At 35.9% G+C, this 15,116-nt stretch overlaps 1 protein-coding gene across 1 annotated transcript in view; it reads right to left on the reverse strand.

Annotated features, from left to right (window-relative positions):
- Positions 1-15,116, reverse strand: part of insyn1 (inhibitory synaptic factor 1) — a gene marked incomplete at its 5' end in the record, with an annotated part of 56,197 nt that overhangs the window by 29,396 nt on the left and 11,685 nt on the right.

Below are 15,116 nucleotides of genomic sequence, written 5' to 3' on the forward strand. Positions count from 1 at the left end.
TATATATATATATACTGTATATGTAATACATGACATTTATGCATTAAGCAACTTAATGAGTTTTCAAACGATGATAAAAAACAAAAATCTGAGAGAAAGTAGAAAAGTGTGAATTCCTTTCAAACTGTTTTTGCAATATTCAACAGTTTTGCAGCTGCATGTTTTATTCTTCTTTTATAGTGTGTAGCCCTAGATAAAAAAAGGGAAAAAAAAATAAAACTGCAGGATTCATCTGAATAGATGAATATGCAAAAACAAACAAAATGATGTGCAGGATTTTGAACAAGAAATAAAAACTTTTTTTTCGATATGCTTCCGTTGTGAAAATGCGTAATATACAAACACTAGCTAAATACTAAAATACACAACATCTACTTACACTGTAAAGTAGCATTAATATTAAAACTTTGAAAAACAATCACAGTCAATACAACTGCAAAATACAAGTTTAATTCAAACAACCAGTTTAATAAAAAATGTAAAAATATTTGTGTCAATGAGTGCACCATATGACTTGGGCATATTTGCATTACAATCTTGTCATCTGTTTTTGTGTTTCCATGACAAAACCTCTTATCTTTGACATGAAGTCTTTGTTAATAGTAACGTATAGGCTTTCTTTAAAATTCCCTGCAGAGATTCACCTCATGGGTAAAGTGTTTAGGGACAAGTAACCACCGAGCTTTGAGATGACTTTAAAATATGATTCTTWATAGGAGTCTTGATGAACAGTATGTTGATTTGGTTACCCACCTTAATGTAACTTCTGTACAAACCCATCTCCTCTATAGTGACAAGCCTGGAAATCAGCTAATCCTGCCCTYCATTTTTGCATCACCAATATGTTTTGTAGAGAAAGGTGCAGCCATGTGTAATTTGCTGAGATGAAGGTGAAAGAAAAGGAATATAGTTTTAATTCATGCTATTGTGTGATGACATGGTAAAATCCATTTCTTTGARACATTCTCTCGCCCCTACTCACTCCATGCGCAATTAATTTGATACAAGCTGGAAGCATAAATCCTAGATGATTATGCTGTTTTCAGGACAACAGCAATGGACATTTCCATCTTCTTGGGACTGAAGAACAGAAGGAGACAGGGAAATTAGTTTTCTTGTATTATGTACGTAGATGCATTCTGCAGCATCGGCAGGATTCAGCAGCGTAGGTGTGCCTGTGTGTGTTTGTGTGTGTTAGCGTTTGGGACTGGCTGAGAGGCAAAAAAAACTCAAGCTTATTAAAATTAAACATTTCTTTATCTATATGTTTTATTTTTTTTATTTTAGCCCATTAAAGTCTTTCCCTTTTTAACTGGAAGGATTTGCTACATTTTAACAACAGCAGGCGTGGCAGTCTAAGGGTCACTGTCGGACTGAGCCACTTGCAGAGCATGTACGTGGAAWAAAATACATTTGTATCAAGGCATCTCCTCCCCACCCAATACAAACTCCATGTAAGTGTATGTATTCAAGCTGGAAAATGGCCAGTTGTTCTTGGCATAATAGATGGGTTTTGGCCAGACGTCTGTGAGGTGACCGCTGGCTGGCTGCTTGCTGGATAAGGTTGCAGATTGTAAGTGGACATGCACTTTGCCTCCCTCTGTGTGCAGTTGTCACTGCATTATGAAGCACTCTACATCTCCCCCCTTCTCCATCTGTTGTTACCTTGTCTCGCCCTCATTCTACCTTTCCTAAACCTTATTCCTCTCACCCAGGCTTAGTAAGTGAGCTGTCACRGGGCCGCCATCTTCACTGGCATTTGATCCCATACCCAAAGCGGGAACGTCTCTAGTGAGTCTGGGGAGTTCATGGACTAAAAGAGCACGATGAGAAGGATGAGGAGGTGAAGGTAGGCTTACAAGAGCCAGAGAAATATATTGAATATTACAAATTCTCAATGTTTTTGTACAACTGTAGTTATATATGCACATGGCTCTAAACCTGAAGCCAAATCAAATAAAAAGAGTGATGCTCTGTGACCTGAGATTACACCGAATTGAATGTTAAAATACGTACATTGCTCTAAATATTCACCCAGTGTGCCCTGGTTACAGTTACTTCTTATTTCAGCACCGCTCTGCTTCATGGTTTAATTTGGCATCTGCTCTCATTTTCAGTGCAAACAAAAAAGAAAAAAARRRRRRARRARRAAAAAATGTAAAAGAAGAGGAAGAAGAAAGTGCAAAATGGGGGATTGCTGTAAGCTAACTTTTCTCGTCTTTGGAGTAAAGCTTTGATGTTGTCGTTGAATGACGTTTGATTTAAAATGTGCAGAGAAAGTCTCRTCGACATGATTGCCTTAAAATTTGCCAAGAATATTTTCCAAGCACTTAAGGAAAAATGAATCTGCATGGTTTACTATCTCATCACTTATAAAATAGTGCAACATATTGCATTTAAATAATACGTTGTTATTCCTACAGCTGTGGTTTTTCGGGATGAAATCTGATTAAATTAGTTTGGTAATTTGCAATGCCTGTAAATATTGAAGCAGAAAAAGAAAAATCTGAGATATAATTAGCTGTAGGGGGCGGGGGGAAAGAAATCTTATTTTCCATCTGCAGCCTGGTCTATTAAATGATGTATGTGAAAATACTGTACTTTTTTAAATAATTAATATGGTCAAACAAATTACTGATCRAGCCTCAAACATATTCACTCTCTGATTCAAAATGGAAGAAAACCAGAGTATGTGAGCAGAGCAATAAATAATAGGTAATGTTTGTAGAGTCTCTAATAGATCCCATCAAAATGCAAATGAAATATTCATTTAATGAGTCACRCTTTATTTGGATTGTCCAGAGGTGACTAATGTGTCGCTCAAATGCCTTGGGTGTTTCTAAAGCTTCTCATAATTGTGTGAAAAGTAGTCAATATATCTCTGGGACACAGTTAAACCTATGCTCGGGGTTACTTCAGTGGCACAGTGGCAGCCTCAAAGCATTAATGCGGGAGAAAAGGAGGAGGAATCCATGAGTAGTCTCTTGCAGCGCTCTGTTTGGCTTTGCACTGGCCTGATTAGTATTCTGTCTGCAGCAGAGGACGCTGGTCTAAATTTAACCAGCAGCAAATAAGGAGGTGGCCTCACCATCTTCGAGTGAACAGATCTGAGCAGACCTGAGGTGATTCTACACCTGCTCAAGCATCAGTGTTTGTGCATTTTTGCCTGTGGCCATGATTCCAGTTCTTGAGCAACAGTTTTCTACCCGGGCTAGATTGGGTGCTTTTAATGACATGCCTCAGTGCTGTTGGCAGGATGCTTCAGGCCCCCCAGCACAGCCCTGCTGCTGTACTGCAGGAATTTAGTTCACAGATATCTTATTAATAAATGCTTACTTTGTGAACCTGTATGGCATTGTGGAAGCACTTTAATCAGTGCTTTAAATAAACACGGATCTTGACCTCACATATGCAAAGTTGGCGTGATCCTCCATCTGTAGCTCAAAGTATGACTAGTGATGAGGAATTAAGACATAAAAACTAATACAATTAAAAKACATTTTAAAAGGGCATCGTTGAGAAAGAAAAAAGCAACAACAAATTTTCATCATCTTTATGGTCTTACACAAACCAACTCTATTGGTCGTTTACATCTATCATTAGTTTTAAGGTTGGCTATGAAAAGAATCAAACCAGCTTGCACACTTGCAATCACACAGTTTTATATACCAATAAGAATGAAGGCTTTTTTCTTTGTTTACTTCCTGAAAAGCTTTATTATTTTTTTTGGAACAATATGTAATTAATTTGTAAATTTGTGGCTAAATTACCTCATCTTTCTTTTTGTTCCATTTTAGTTCTGCCACAAATGTTTTAACCTTTTTATTATTATTATTATTATTATTATTTAATTTAAAAACAAAACAAAATACAAATAAAATAAAATGAAAGGCAGCAGAAGAAGAAAAAAATGTATTTCTGCCCCAATTTAGGTGATAGGTTATATTTCCTAAAGAGTTCTACAGACAGGTTATGAACTATTCATATCTATAATATTGTGTGTAGCTCTTTAAAAAGCCTCAGTTAAAAAAAAAACATAAAGCTTAATTGTGAACAGATTTAWAAGCAACTGGGCTAAAACCAAAGCTTGTGTCATTTTAATTTATTTCCTGTCTCCTAAATTTCCCAGCAGCTTTGTAAAGTTCCAATCTATAAAGCTTTACATCACTGTAAGTTTCACATTACATAATTATTCCAAAAATATCATAATCCCAGGCAAAGCCGATTCTTCCTTAATGACGATAGTTCACTCAGAGTATTACTCTTCAGATGTCCAGCCCTGATCTGAAAACCCACCATTCTGCTACGAGTAATGAAAGGGGCAATAAATAGATAGCTTTGTGGGGAACAGGGGAGAGCGAAAACAGAGAGTTTCCATCTATCAATTAAACGACAGAGGCTAGAGTGTGCAAGCAGTGAATTAGGAGAATCCAATGCCCTATTTTTCTTTTCATTGGAAATCATCAACACTAAATACAGCAATAATAGATAAAGAAAGAAAATCCAATACAGTATAAAATGGATGGATAAAAACATCCATTCGCTGTCACAAAACTTTATAGCAGGTTTGGCTTGGGGAAAACATCTTCACTGCTTCAAACTGAAGTCACAACGTATGGAGTTGCCTAGGTTTGCCACGAAGCACCTTTCATCGAATAAATGATATTTCTAAATTGAACTGCTATTCCAGATTGCTTTATTATGATAGTGTTAGCACACAACACCTCCCTCAAAGGCCAGCATTTTCTCCAACAGTTCAGAGGCTTGAAGCACGTCTGACAGCTATTTTGACAATGTGGTGTCAAAGAAGGGTAAGAAGTGGGTGGGTGGGCTGAGTGACGATGTTGTTAGCTGTGCCAGTGCTCCTTTTTACTCCTTTCCTTGAAGCCTGTTTTTGCCTTTAATGGCTCAATGCCCCTCGGAAAGATAAGACCGAAGGCAGCCTCTGATTTTTATTTATTTATTTTGTTTTGTTTTCTTTCTTTTCCTTTCCCATTTTCTTAAAAAAATTGTCACCCTTTATCTGCTGCTGCATTAGAGGCCTATCAAAGATAAATGACATGCTGACACGCACATTGACATATGTACTGTACATGAACAGAAATAAAATCTAATTTATGCATCTTCTTGGATCAGAGGTTTTATTATCTGGGGCAATGGAAGCCAGTCATTCAAAGACAACGTGCTGCAGATTTAGTCCTGCACATCTCATTAGAAYGCAAACGTGATGACAGTGCAGTGCTTGAACATTATTCATTTAATTATCAGTTTGTTCGAGGAGGAAGTGTAAAGTTTTCAACATATCACTATTTCCAAAGATCCAAAACTTAGTCTGGCTTTACAACAAAATGCTTTTTTCCCCCTCAAGGATATGGTCTTGTGTTTAAGAGTTAAAGATCAATAATGTGTCCTCTGCCTCTAAGTCCACTGATAAAAAAAATACACAATTTGTTTGTGAAGTGAAAGTAACACTTATTGATCTCTRTTATCCCATTCTTAGTGTGTAAGTGCAAGAAAACTGGTTTCAATTGTTCAAATTGCGGTAGTACAACAGCTCAACTAGCTTTTCCCCTTTTTYGTGCATTGGTTGCATCTTATAGCTGCAAAATTGGTGTCCTTGTTCAGCCGTTACAAAGATTATCAGGTAATTCACAAATACACACCAAACAGCGATGTCTTAGTGCCACATCAATGTGTGCTCACACATGCCGAGCCATAACCAACTAGGTGACAATAGYCTTGGCTGGAGCAATGTGCCTAATGTGCCTTTTTTTCCCCATTTCAAGCATAAATGTCAGTTCAGCTCTTTGACAACCTGCATTGATGGCTCAGTGGTGTATTAATGTTTGCCTCTTTAGTTTTATACACGATGCACATGTATAACAAAGGCACATCAGGACCTGCTTGAATCATTGGAGCTTTTGGCACCTTTATTTGTTTAGAGTTAATGAATTGGATGAATGAAGCCAAAACATACAAAAAAACACTACTGTTCCACACATATTAAAGAACAGCCACAACACATCTATTACGGTCTTTCCAGTGGATTGACGTCATTAAAAAAGGGGAGTGGATGTTTGAGTGATTCCTAACTTTATTTTTCACCCTAAGCTTGGATTTATACATATGTATAGGGCTGAGATAGACAGGCAAGAGTGGGCTGAGAAAAGTATCAAGCTGCATGTTGCTCTGTGTATGTCTAACTGCATAACCACCAACTGTTAAGGCCATTTCCAAATCTAAAACTAAATATCTTCAAAGTTGTTTTCCGCTTCTCACAGGCCTAAAGCCAACATCCCTGGAGTCCAACGGACGTCACACAAACAGGCCACTCTATCTGCAGCAGGCAGAGATCACAGTCAACATTTAACCATCTGTCAATCAAACAGGAAATGTCAGAAAGTATTTGGGAGCTGTAGAGCCCTGCTACCTTTCCTGCAGAATTTGCCTTCAGAGCTGTTTCCCAATGTTATTTCAATTACGCGAAAGGGGGCTGTGAAGGTGTCACCCTCCTCCAGATGTCTAGTTATGGTGCAKTTTGTCAGAAAGGGATGAAAAATGTGGAGGGGATGTTTGAAGGGTTCATAGCAGTTTATGTAAAGGCTAACGCATAGACATTAAATTCGCATCGTTTTGGCAATTGACCATTGGTCCCCAACCCTATTCCTCAAGGATCACTGTTTTCAATGTTTTAGTTTTCTGTTTCACTGCACCAGATTCAAATAACCTGTTCATTAACAGCCTTCTACAGATTTTTATTAGAATCCGATTAGGTAATTTAATCATTTGAATCAGGTGCGTTGGAAACAAAAAAAAAAAAGCATTTTAGTCAATTTTGGGTATGATCTATGTTAAACATATTTTGAAAAATGCAATCTGTATGTTCACTTGGTCAAAGTAAAATGTTGGAGTAATGTGGCTTGAAATGCTATAGAATTTCTGGTACCATTAGGTACACTATTTATTATTGACTAATAAATATAAATGTCATGAGAGAACCTTATAAATAGTGTACTGTTTTATACTTTACAATAAGGTTTCCTTTGATAGTTGTGGATACATACATTGCAGTAATACAATACAATATTATATGTGAAATGTGTGTTTCCAATACATTATTGTGCTTACAAGGTATTAACCTAGTCTGAAATGTTTAATATAGCACATTTAGATGTAATTATGTTCATGAACAGATTTGGCTCACTATTTGGCAAGAAACCTAACAGTTTTGTCTCTGTCTCCTGCTTAATTATTGCATAATAAACACTTATTAATGACTTATAAWGTGTTTACAGATGAATTAATACCACATCTATGAACTACTTATAAGTCTTCTATAAGGGGATAATTATTGTAAAGTGTTACTGAATTGTTTAACAGTTTTTTTGTTTGTTTTTTGCATTAGATACTACCTTTCCCTGAATAAACATTTTATTTTTCATCACATTAAAATAATGCAGAACAACACAGTTTTCAGTGTAAATAACCTATCTAAATAAAAATAACTATCTATTCAAGCAGAGATGGTGAAATTAAGTTTATAAAATAGCATTTGGTATAAAAATAGATATAAAATAAAGGAATACAGTATACAGTGAAGCTGTTTAAATGACAGAAATCCACTTTGGAACTGGCCCAACTCTGACTTGTTGTTAGCTCAACTTTCCTGGGAAAATCTCTCTGCTGCTCTAAACTGAAACAATGTCAACTCTAGGTGGTATCTGCTGCAGGTCAGATATTGACTGCTTATAAAATACAACACTTTATGAATCCCACTTTAAAATGTTTGAAATATATCTTTATATCTAAAAAATAGAACAAAGTGTCACAGACTGTTTACTTAGTAAATGTCTATTGACCTCAAAAGTTCTGTTCCCTTGGAACAATATTTAATAAGAAATTAATATTTGATTGGAAGCTGTTCTTGTTTTGGGCAAATCATCAAAGTGCTGCAGTGGCAAATCAGCATAACACGCTAAGCTGTGGGACTTGATCCCAAGTAGAAAGACATGGAGCACTAATCTGAAAAAAAAATAGTATGATAGGTTTAACAGATACTGTGTGTTCAATTAAGAAATAAAAAGACCCCTCAATAGGTATAATTTCTATATAAATATTTTTTTATTAAATACTTTACATATTATAGATTTCATCACCCTTGTTTTTTCTTGAAATTCAAACAAACTTMAAGCACAGGTTACTTCAAAAGTGTGTGCCACCACAAATTTAGCTTCTGGCAGCCCATTTATTATTTTTTTCTCCATTTAGGTCATAGCAGATGTCATTGACTAAATGTAGACCAAAGTTATTTTTGGTTGTTACAAATGACTCCGCRAAGCGGTGGTGACGCAAAACAGATGGATCTGATGCATCTTCGGGGCAAGAGATTTAAACATGAAAAAAATTAATAAAATATAATAAGACAGAGGAGAGAGAACTCTTTCTTCCTCATGTTTGAACTTTTTTTTTTCAAATACACTTTGAAAAGCAGCCTCTGAGCAAAGTACAGATGCTGGAATGGCAGGTGCTTTAATAGCTAGACATATTTTTTTTTTATTTATATTTTCTTCTTTTGTGCATCTGCTCGCAGCCGTAGCATTACGGGATGAGCTGCTGACCCTTGTTGGCTTATGCACCCTGAAGATGAACACACTTAGCCCCCGGCCCTGTGTGCACAGCTCCRACTCTGAAAAAGAAACTGTTGTCTGCAGGCCAAGAGATAAGCCCTCTCACAGTCTTTCTTTCCTTTTTGTCTGTCTCTCTCCAGTCTCRCCTCTCTTTCACACACCCTACATCCCAACTTCCTCTCTTGATTTGTCCTCTTTAAGTATTTTACACACACAGACACATACAGAGACTGCAATAGAAAYATACGCCCTGCTGTACTTTTTTTTTTTAATGCTGACAAAAGTGTCCCCACTTAAACCCGACAATGGATGGCCTGTGCACCTTCACCCTCACCTGACTCTAAAAGTACTGACTGTGGGCAAACCACTCCATCAAGCTGCCCTCCTTGCCAACATGAACAACTGATTTTAGAAGTTATCATTTCAGCCATGACCTTGACAGGGACTTTGGACACTATTATTGCAGCTCTGCTCCATCCCATCATTCCATTCTACCTTCCTTTAATCCCCACCGATGGCTCTGAATCCAAACAAGAACAAGCTATAAAACACTGGATCAATTAGTCACGTAGTTTGCCTTCAGATGCGCACAGAATTTGTAATAAACCTCAAACTGCAGACTGGGCTCTATGATTTATGTGCCATAGTGCCAGGAAATTCAGCTGTATGAGGGTCAGTGGAGGCACGATTAAACTTTAGTCCTTGGTCTTACAAGAAATATAAATACACTACAAATATTTCTTCACATTGGACCATATATTTCTTGACATAATAACTTTCACCCATTCAGCAGTTTTTTTTTTCACATTTAACACCAATACAGATGGTGCCAAAATAGGATTTATATTTTGTTATATTTTATTTATCGCCACAGTTTTTGCTGTGTCTGTCTATATTTGAGACAAAATGGGGAAAAACTGTAATTCTTAGTATCTTTACCAAGCATCTCCTTCCTTGTGAATAACCTGTGCTGCTCCCTGAGAGCCACAGAACTCTGAGTCATGGTTGAACCGAGGACACCGGAGAAGTTTTTACTCGTCAGACTCCTCTGCTTTGCTTTGCTTCCATTGTTTTCTTTTGGAAATGTTTTCTACTGTGTGGAGGTGAATGCATTTYATGCAAATATACTGTATTACCTGCACCTTTACTTACGAGTCAATACAAGGACAAGGTGAACCACAATATGTATACATACTTTGATAATATATTGCCTACACTCAGTAGGAGCAGAGATGCAAAACACATAAAATCAGTCATTTCAGCCACATTCATTACAGTCAGCCTTTATCGACAGGTATGAAGTTGACCGTAGCGATGTGCGGATTCCACCAATACCGGAACTTTATTCGCAGATATTAATTATAGAATGAAAATGCTGATGCTTTGATTATGTATCAGATCAAACTTTTGAAACCTTGTCTAAATTATACGCGGTTGCTGGGAACTATTTTTCTTTCGTCTGGGTGATGCTCAGTTTGTAGATGTTACATGTGTAGTTTTTTTTTTAATATGTTAACAACAATTTTTTAGGTTTTACTTTTTTACTTAAATACCATTTTCACATATTTTGTATGATTGTGTGTTTGATTTTTCTGTTGGTACTAGCTTGACTATGATGTGAATGAGGACGCTTCGTCAATATACTTTTGAGTTTTTAATAAATAACTAAATTACTCTGAATTTTTGTATTCTAAGCAGTTTTTGAAATACACTGCAAAAACTGTCCATCTTACCAAGTTTTAAAATCTTATATCCAGTCAAAAAGTCTTTTTGATCTTGTTTTGAGACTGATTCACTAAAGTTCTGATTGTACAAGAATAATAATCTTGTTTTCAGAATGTGTAAGATTATTTGTCTTGTTAGTCTGAAAAATTGACTCAAAATTAAGTTAAAATTTTCTGCCAATGGAGTAAGAAAATTTTACATGGTAAGAGTCTTGAAATAAGAAAAAAACCGAGACAAATCAAGTATTTCAAGAATCTTACCAAGTAAAATTTTCTTACTCCATTGGCAGAAATTTTTAACTTAATTTGAGTCTAATTTTCAGGCCAACAAGACAAATAATCTTACACATTCTGAAAACAAGATTATTATTCTTACACAATCAGTTCTTATTTAGTAAATCAGTCTCAAAACAAGATCAAAATGACCTTTTTGGCTGGATATAAGATTTTAAAACTTGGTTATGTGGACAGTTTTTGCAGTGTACTCTACGTTTTTTWAAAAAATATTTACTAGACAGGTGTGTTTGCACGAAGTGTCGGGTCAGTATGTCTGATACCAGTCGAGTTTTACTCAGTATCAGAATCAAAAAGGAATTTGGCGCAAATCAAGCATCACTATTGACCAACATGAATAGAGTTTTCAATCAAAGTCATTCTTTTGAGTTCATTCTTAACTTTAGAGTCAAATTATGATAATGATTAAGTTATTACAAGTAAGATTACAGTTTATTAGTTTTAAGATATACATCAGAAAACAAAGGTTAACAGCAATAATTACTTAATTGTTTTGCTTGGAAAAAATGATAAAGTAAAAATGAAATAAWACAAATTACTGATTTAGTTAACATTCAAAATAAACTGGCTATCCACTGCATTAAAAAAAACACTCAGGATTCCATTTCAATATGCTCAAAAAATGAGGTTTGATTGAATGACAGAGTACAAATTAAAAATGTACGAATAATCAGATTGCCAAAGATTTTTTTTTCCAAATAATCTCCTCTCCGTCTCAGTACCMATCTCTGTGATCATTATTTTCAAATATATCTTATCAGACAGTAACTGTGTCATCTTTGACTTCTCCCCTTTTTCATCTGTTGTCAAACATCTCTGCTCATAAGATAGATATTRAAGCTGGCTGAAGAGACTAATAGTAATTCCAAGGCTCTTAGCGTTTGAAGACCCTTGATCAGATCATTCTTTTCATAATCATACAGCTATTTGACAAAATAGCTGCTTCCCACAGGCCTCCCACTTGTGATCACTGTCAATTGTGTTCACTAGAGCAAAACGATAAGCAAGTGGCCACGAGTCGGCATGAAACACTACGAGCAATCGCCCACAGCAGCTATCTAACACTTCACATGAAAATGAAGTGGACCCTTTTGAACATTATGGCAATACTATTAAAGACGATGTATTCCACGTAAAATGCAAGATTTAAAAAAAAATGTTGAAATCCACAATCTATCAGAGACTAAATCTTGGAATATGTGTATGCCAAAGCATTACCCTAATCTGAAATTTTAATGAAGGACTGGAGGAGCATGACTGCCAAGAAATGATGAAACGAGAGAGTAAAGTGCTTGTTTATCTTTTCGATTTTTTCAATCTGCTTAATTTTGTAATCTGCTGTAATTTTCTTATAACTTTGTCTTATCTGAACCTTGTAAGACACAGTTGACTTCAGCCCACATCAGCCCATGAATAGTTAATGCAGATCAAAAAAGTTTAATTACACTTTTTTTCTTTTTTTTTCCTTTTTGCCCTCTTAGGTTGTGCTTTGAATACAAGTCAGAAATCTTCATCATCTCAGCCAAAACTGCCAACTATGCAGGTGACTGCGCAGATGACAAAAAATGTTAATCACCCCCAAAAAACTCCGTTGACACATCTTGCCCCCTTCTGCTCTTCGCTACATGTCTGAATAATTAGGCCGTCTTCTGCTGTGCCTCTTTTCTTTCGCCCTGCCCTGCATTAGGTGCTGTGTTGTCATGCTGTTGACAACGACAGCGGTGGCAACCATCCATGCTGAGCCACTGGCAGAGTCTGAGCTGCCAGGGATAAAACAATGACAGAAAGAGAGACGAGGGGAGATTCCAGAAATACGGAAAGCTGCTTTCTGAAGACACACAATGTGGCTTAATTTTGTTGGGTTTTCTTGCTATTTTAAAGGTGCTGCTGTTAGAGAAGCACAGTGATGTTGAAGAAACATGTTTGAACCTGTTAGCTTTTTAAAAAATTCTCACAAATGAGCCGATTTTATTCTGGACATATAGCCCATTATCAGCTCCAACTTCTTTTTTCCTGCAGCTTGTGCACCTGTTACACCAACACATACTGGCCTCACTTCATGCAGGATAGATGGTTCTCCCTCAGATAACATATCCAGGAAATTCAAACTCAAAATCCATAAGCCAGCAACTAGCCACTGATCCAAAAACGAGKAAAGACAAAAACCAAGATTTCCAAAGTTAAAGCACAAAAAGGAGCCAGTGATCATTGGCAACAATCCCCTCCTTTCCGTTTAAAGACCCAGCTCCCAGCATGCAAAGGGCCGAGTKAACAGGTGTTACGCCGCGATGCAGCTCTGTGTGGCGTGCTGTTTTATTTGGCTCATTTTCCATGTGARTGCGTAAATTTGGTGATTCATGGGTTTGGTGTGGCTGAACATGGGCCATCTTTGCAGGAYTCACTGTTTATATGATGTTCAAAATCTGGCTGCCCATCTTTCGCTCGGCAGTTGGTAAAGCTGCTAAAAGTGATGACATCCATTATAAAAACTTACATTGTCTTTGGGTGATATGTATGGCTCTACGAAGGTGACCCCTTTATTCTGTTTAAATCTATATTTCCATATCAAATTAAAATAAAAAAATAATAAATTGTCAATTTAATTTAATAGGGTAGATGCCACTTTATTTCACCACACACAAATTAGCTATGGCACATTAGGCCAAATTCAGACTCACTGCTTAGATATTCAGACAGAAAGTGATGTAATTGACATTTAAATGTTATGAATCTTGGTCTTGTTTGGCATTAATTAGAAGGATTAAAAATAAATCCCAGTAAATGTATCAAATGTTTTAGCATTTCTAAAGTTGTTGCTCCTATCAAGGTGCATTACCTCTGTATTAGCACGCCATCCCCTTCCAGAGTCGTAGATCCCACAATTTTCAGAAATTATCACGCATTTTAGATTGAGCAATTTCAAATTGTGCCTATTCTATTGGAATAAAGAAATTGAAAATACTACCATGGATTTAGCTAAATAAAATCATATTCTTATTTGTTACAAGACATGTAAATTTGATTTCACAGCAAAATGAGCAAATTACACAGAGAAAAGCATAATTTATACAAAGCTTTGTTTAGGTTCTTTTCAGTCTCTAAAGCAATTTTTATTTGGCCTGTACAAAATTCAATAAACATTTTGCAAATTTCAGACAAAGAGGATCACAAGACTACTTATGACTAAGCTTTAATGTATTCCTTAAGAAACAATAATCTTCTTGCATTTTTGGAACTTTTTAGTCAACTTTTCATCTTTAGGCAACAATATTTCATTTGCCAAAATAAAAGCTAATAGTATGGATGATTAAGAAAAACTAAGCAGAACAAAAACAAAATCTATCTACCCATTTACACATCTAATTACCCATCTAGATGTTTTTGAATGTGTATTGTTCTTTATTTTACTTATCAAACGTGCAGCAAGCCCAGCTGTTAGCCAGTTTATTAAATATTTCTCATTGTCACAGAGAGCAGCCTTTCTGTAGAAGATCTGAAAATTTTAAATGCATTTCTGTCATTACAATTTAGTAAATTTCAAGCAGTTCCTTCATGGAACTTTTGTTGAACTGTTCTGCAGTATAATGTATAAGAGCTAAACACAGATTACTGGTGAAAAAAWAATCATTGTTTATGTTCTTACTGCATATTGCATAGATTATATATTATTGTAAACCTGCATAAATCCTGAAACACCAACTGGTATTCAAATCCCAGTAGTTGACGCATACAGCATTTTAGTATACCTGGCACAAAAATTAAGTAAATTTGTATTTGGTAGATTATTTCTTTGTCGTAACAATGCTTCTTGGCAATAAATCTTATACTGGGCACATGACTGGCAGCACTTGGGGGTACCGGAAGCTCAAAAAACTCTTTATAATAACAGCAAAATAGGCTGTTTGCCAGAGAAGATCAGGCCAATTTTTCATGTGCGCAACCAGCTCTGAGCAATCAGCTCTACTGATCATCCCACAAATGAATGTTCCTTACAAAATATGGCACCATCTAAAGGGAAAATAAAGAGACTTTCAAACAGTATAAGATTTATTGCCAAAAAACATTGTTACAACAAAGTAAATGGTCTACCAAAGACAAATTTACTTACTTTTTATGGTAAGTTTGTACATTTTTTTTTCTGAGAAGTATTTAAACACAGATTTTGACTTCAGCTAAGTTCACTCTAAGCCAGAATGACAAATCACATGTAGCCTGAAGATAATGCCAAACTCACACCATAAGAAATGTGTTTTTACATAGCAGTGTGTCCTTAGTTTGTCCTCTGTGTGTGCCATTTTTCATGACACAAAAAATATTTATGCTTTGAGAAACGTGTTTCATAATAAATAGAATTGGTCTACTTCAATGCATAACTCTGACAGCATTTGTGCATGTGTGAGAGTACAGAAATATTTTCTGAGACAAGGTAAACAGGAGGACGGGCTTCATTTTTTCCTTATCATTATATATA

This window comes from Austrofundulus limnaeus, unplaced genomic scaffold (assembly GCF_001266775.1).
Source record: "Austrofundulus limnaeus strain Quisiro unplaced genomic scaffold, Austrofundulus_limnaeus-1.0 Scaffold381, whole genome shotgun sequence".
Taxonomy (NCBI): Eukaryota; Metazoa; Chordata; class Actinopteri; order Cyprinodontiformes; family Rivulidae; genus Austrofundulus; species Austrofundulus limnaeus.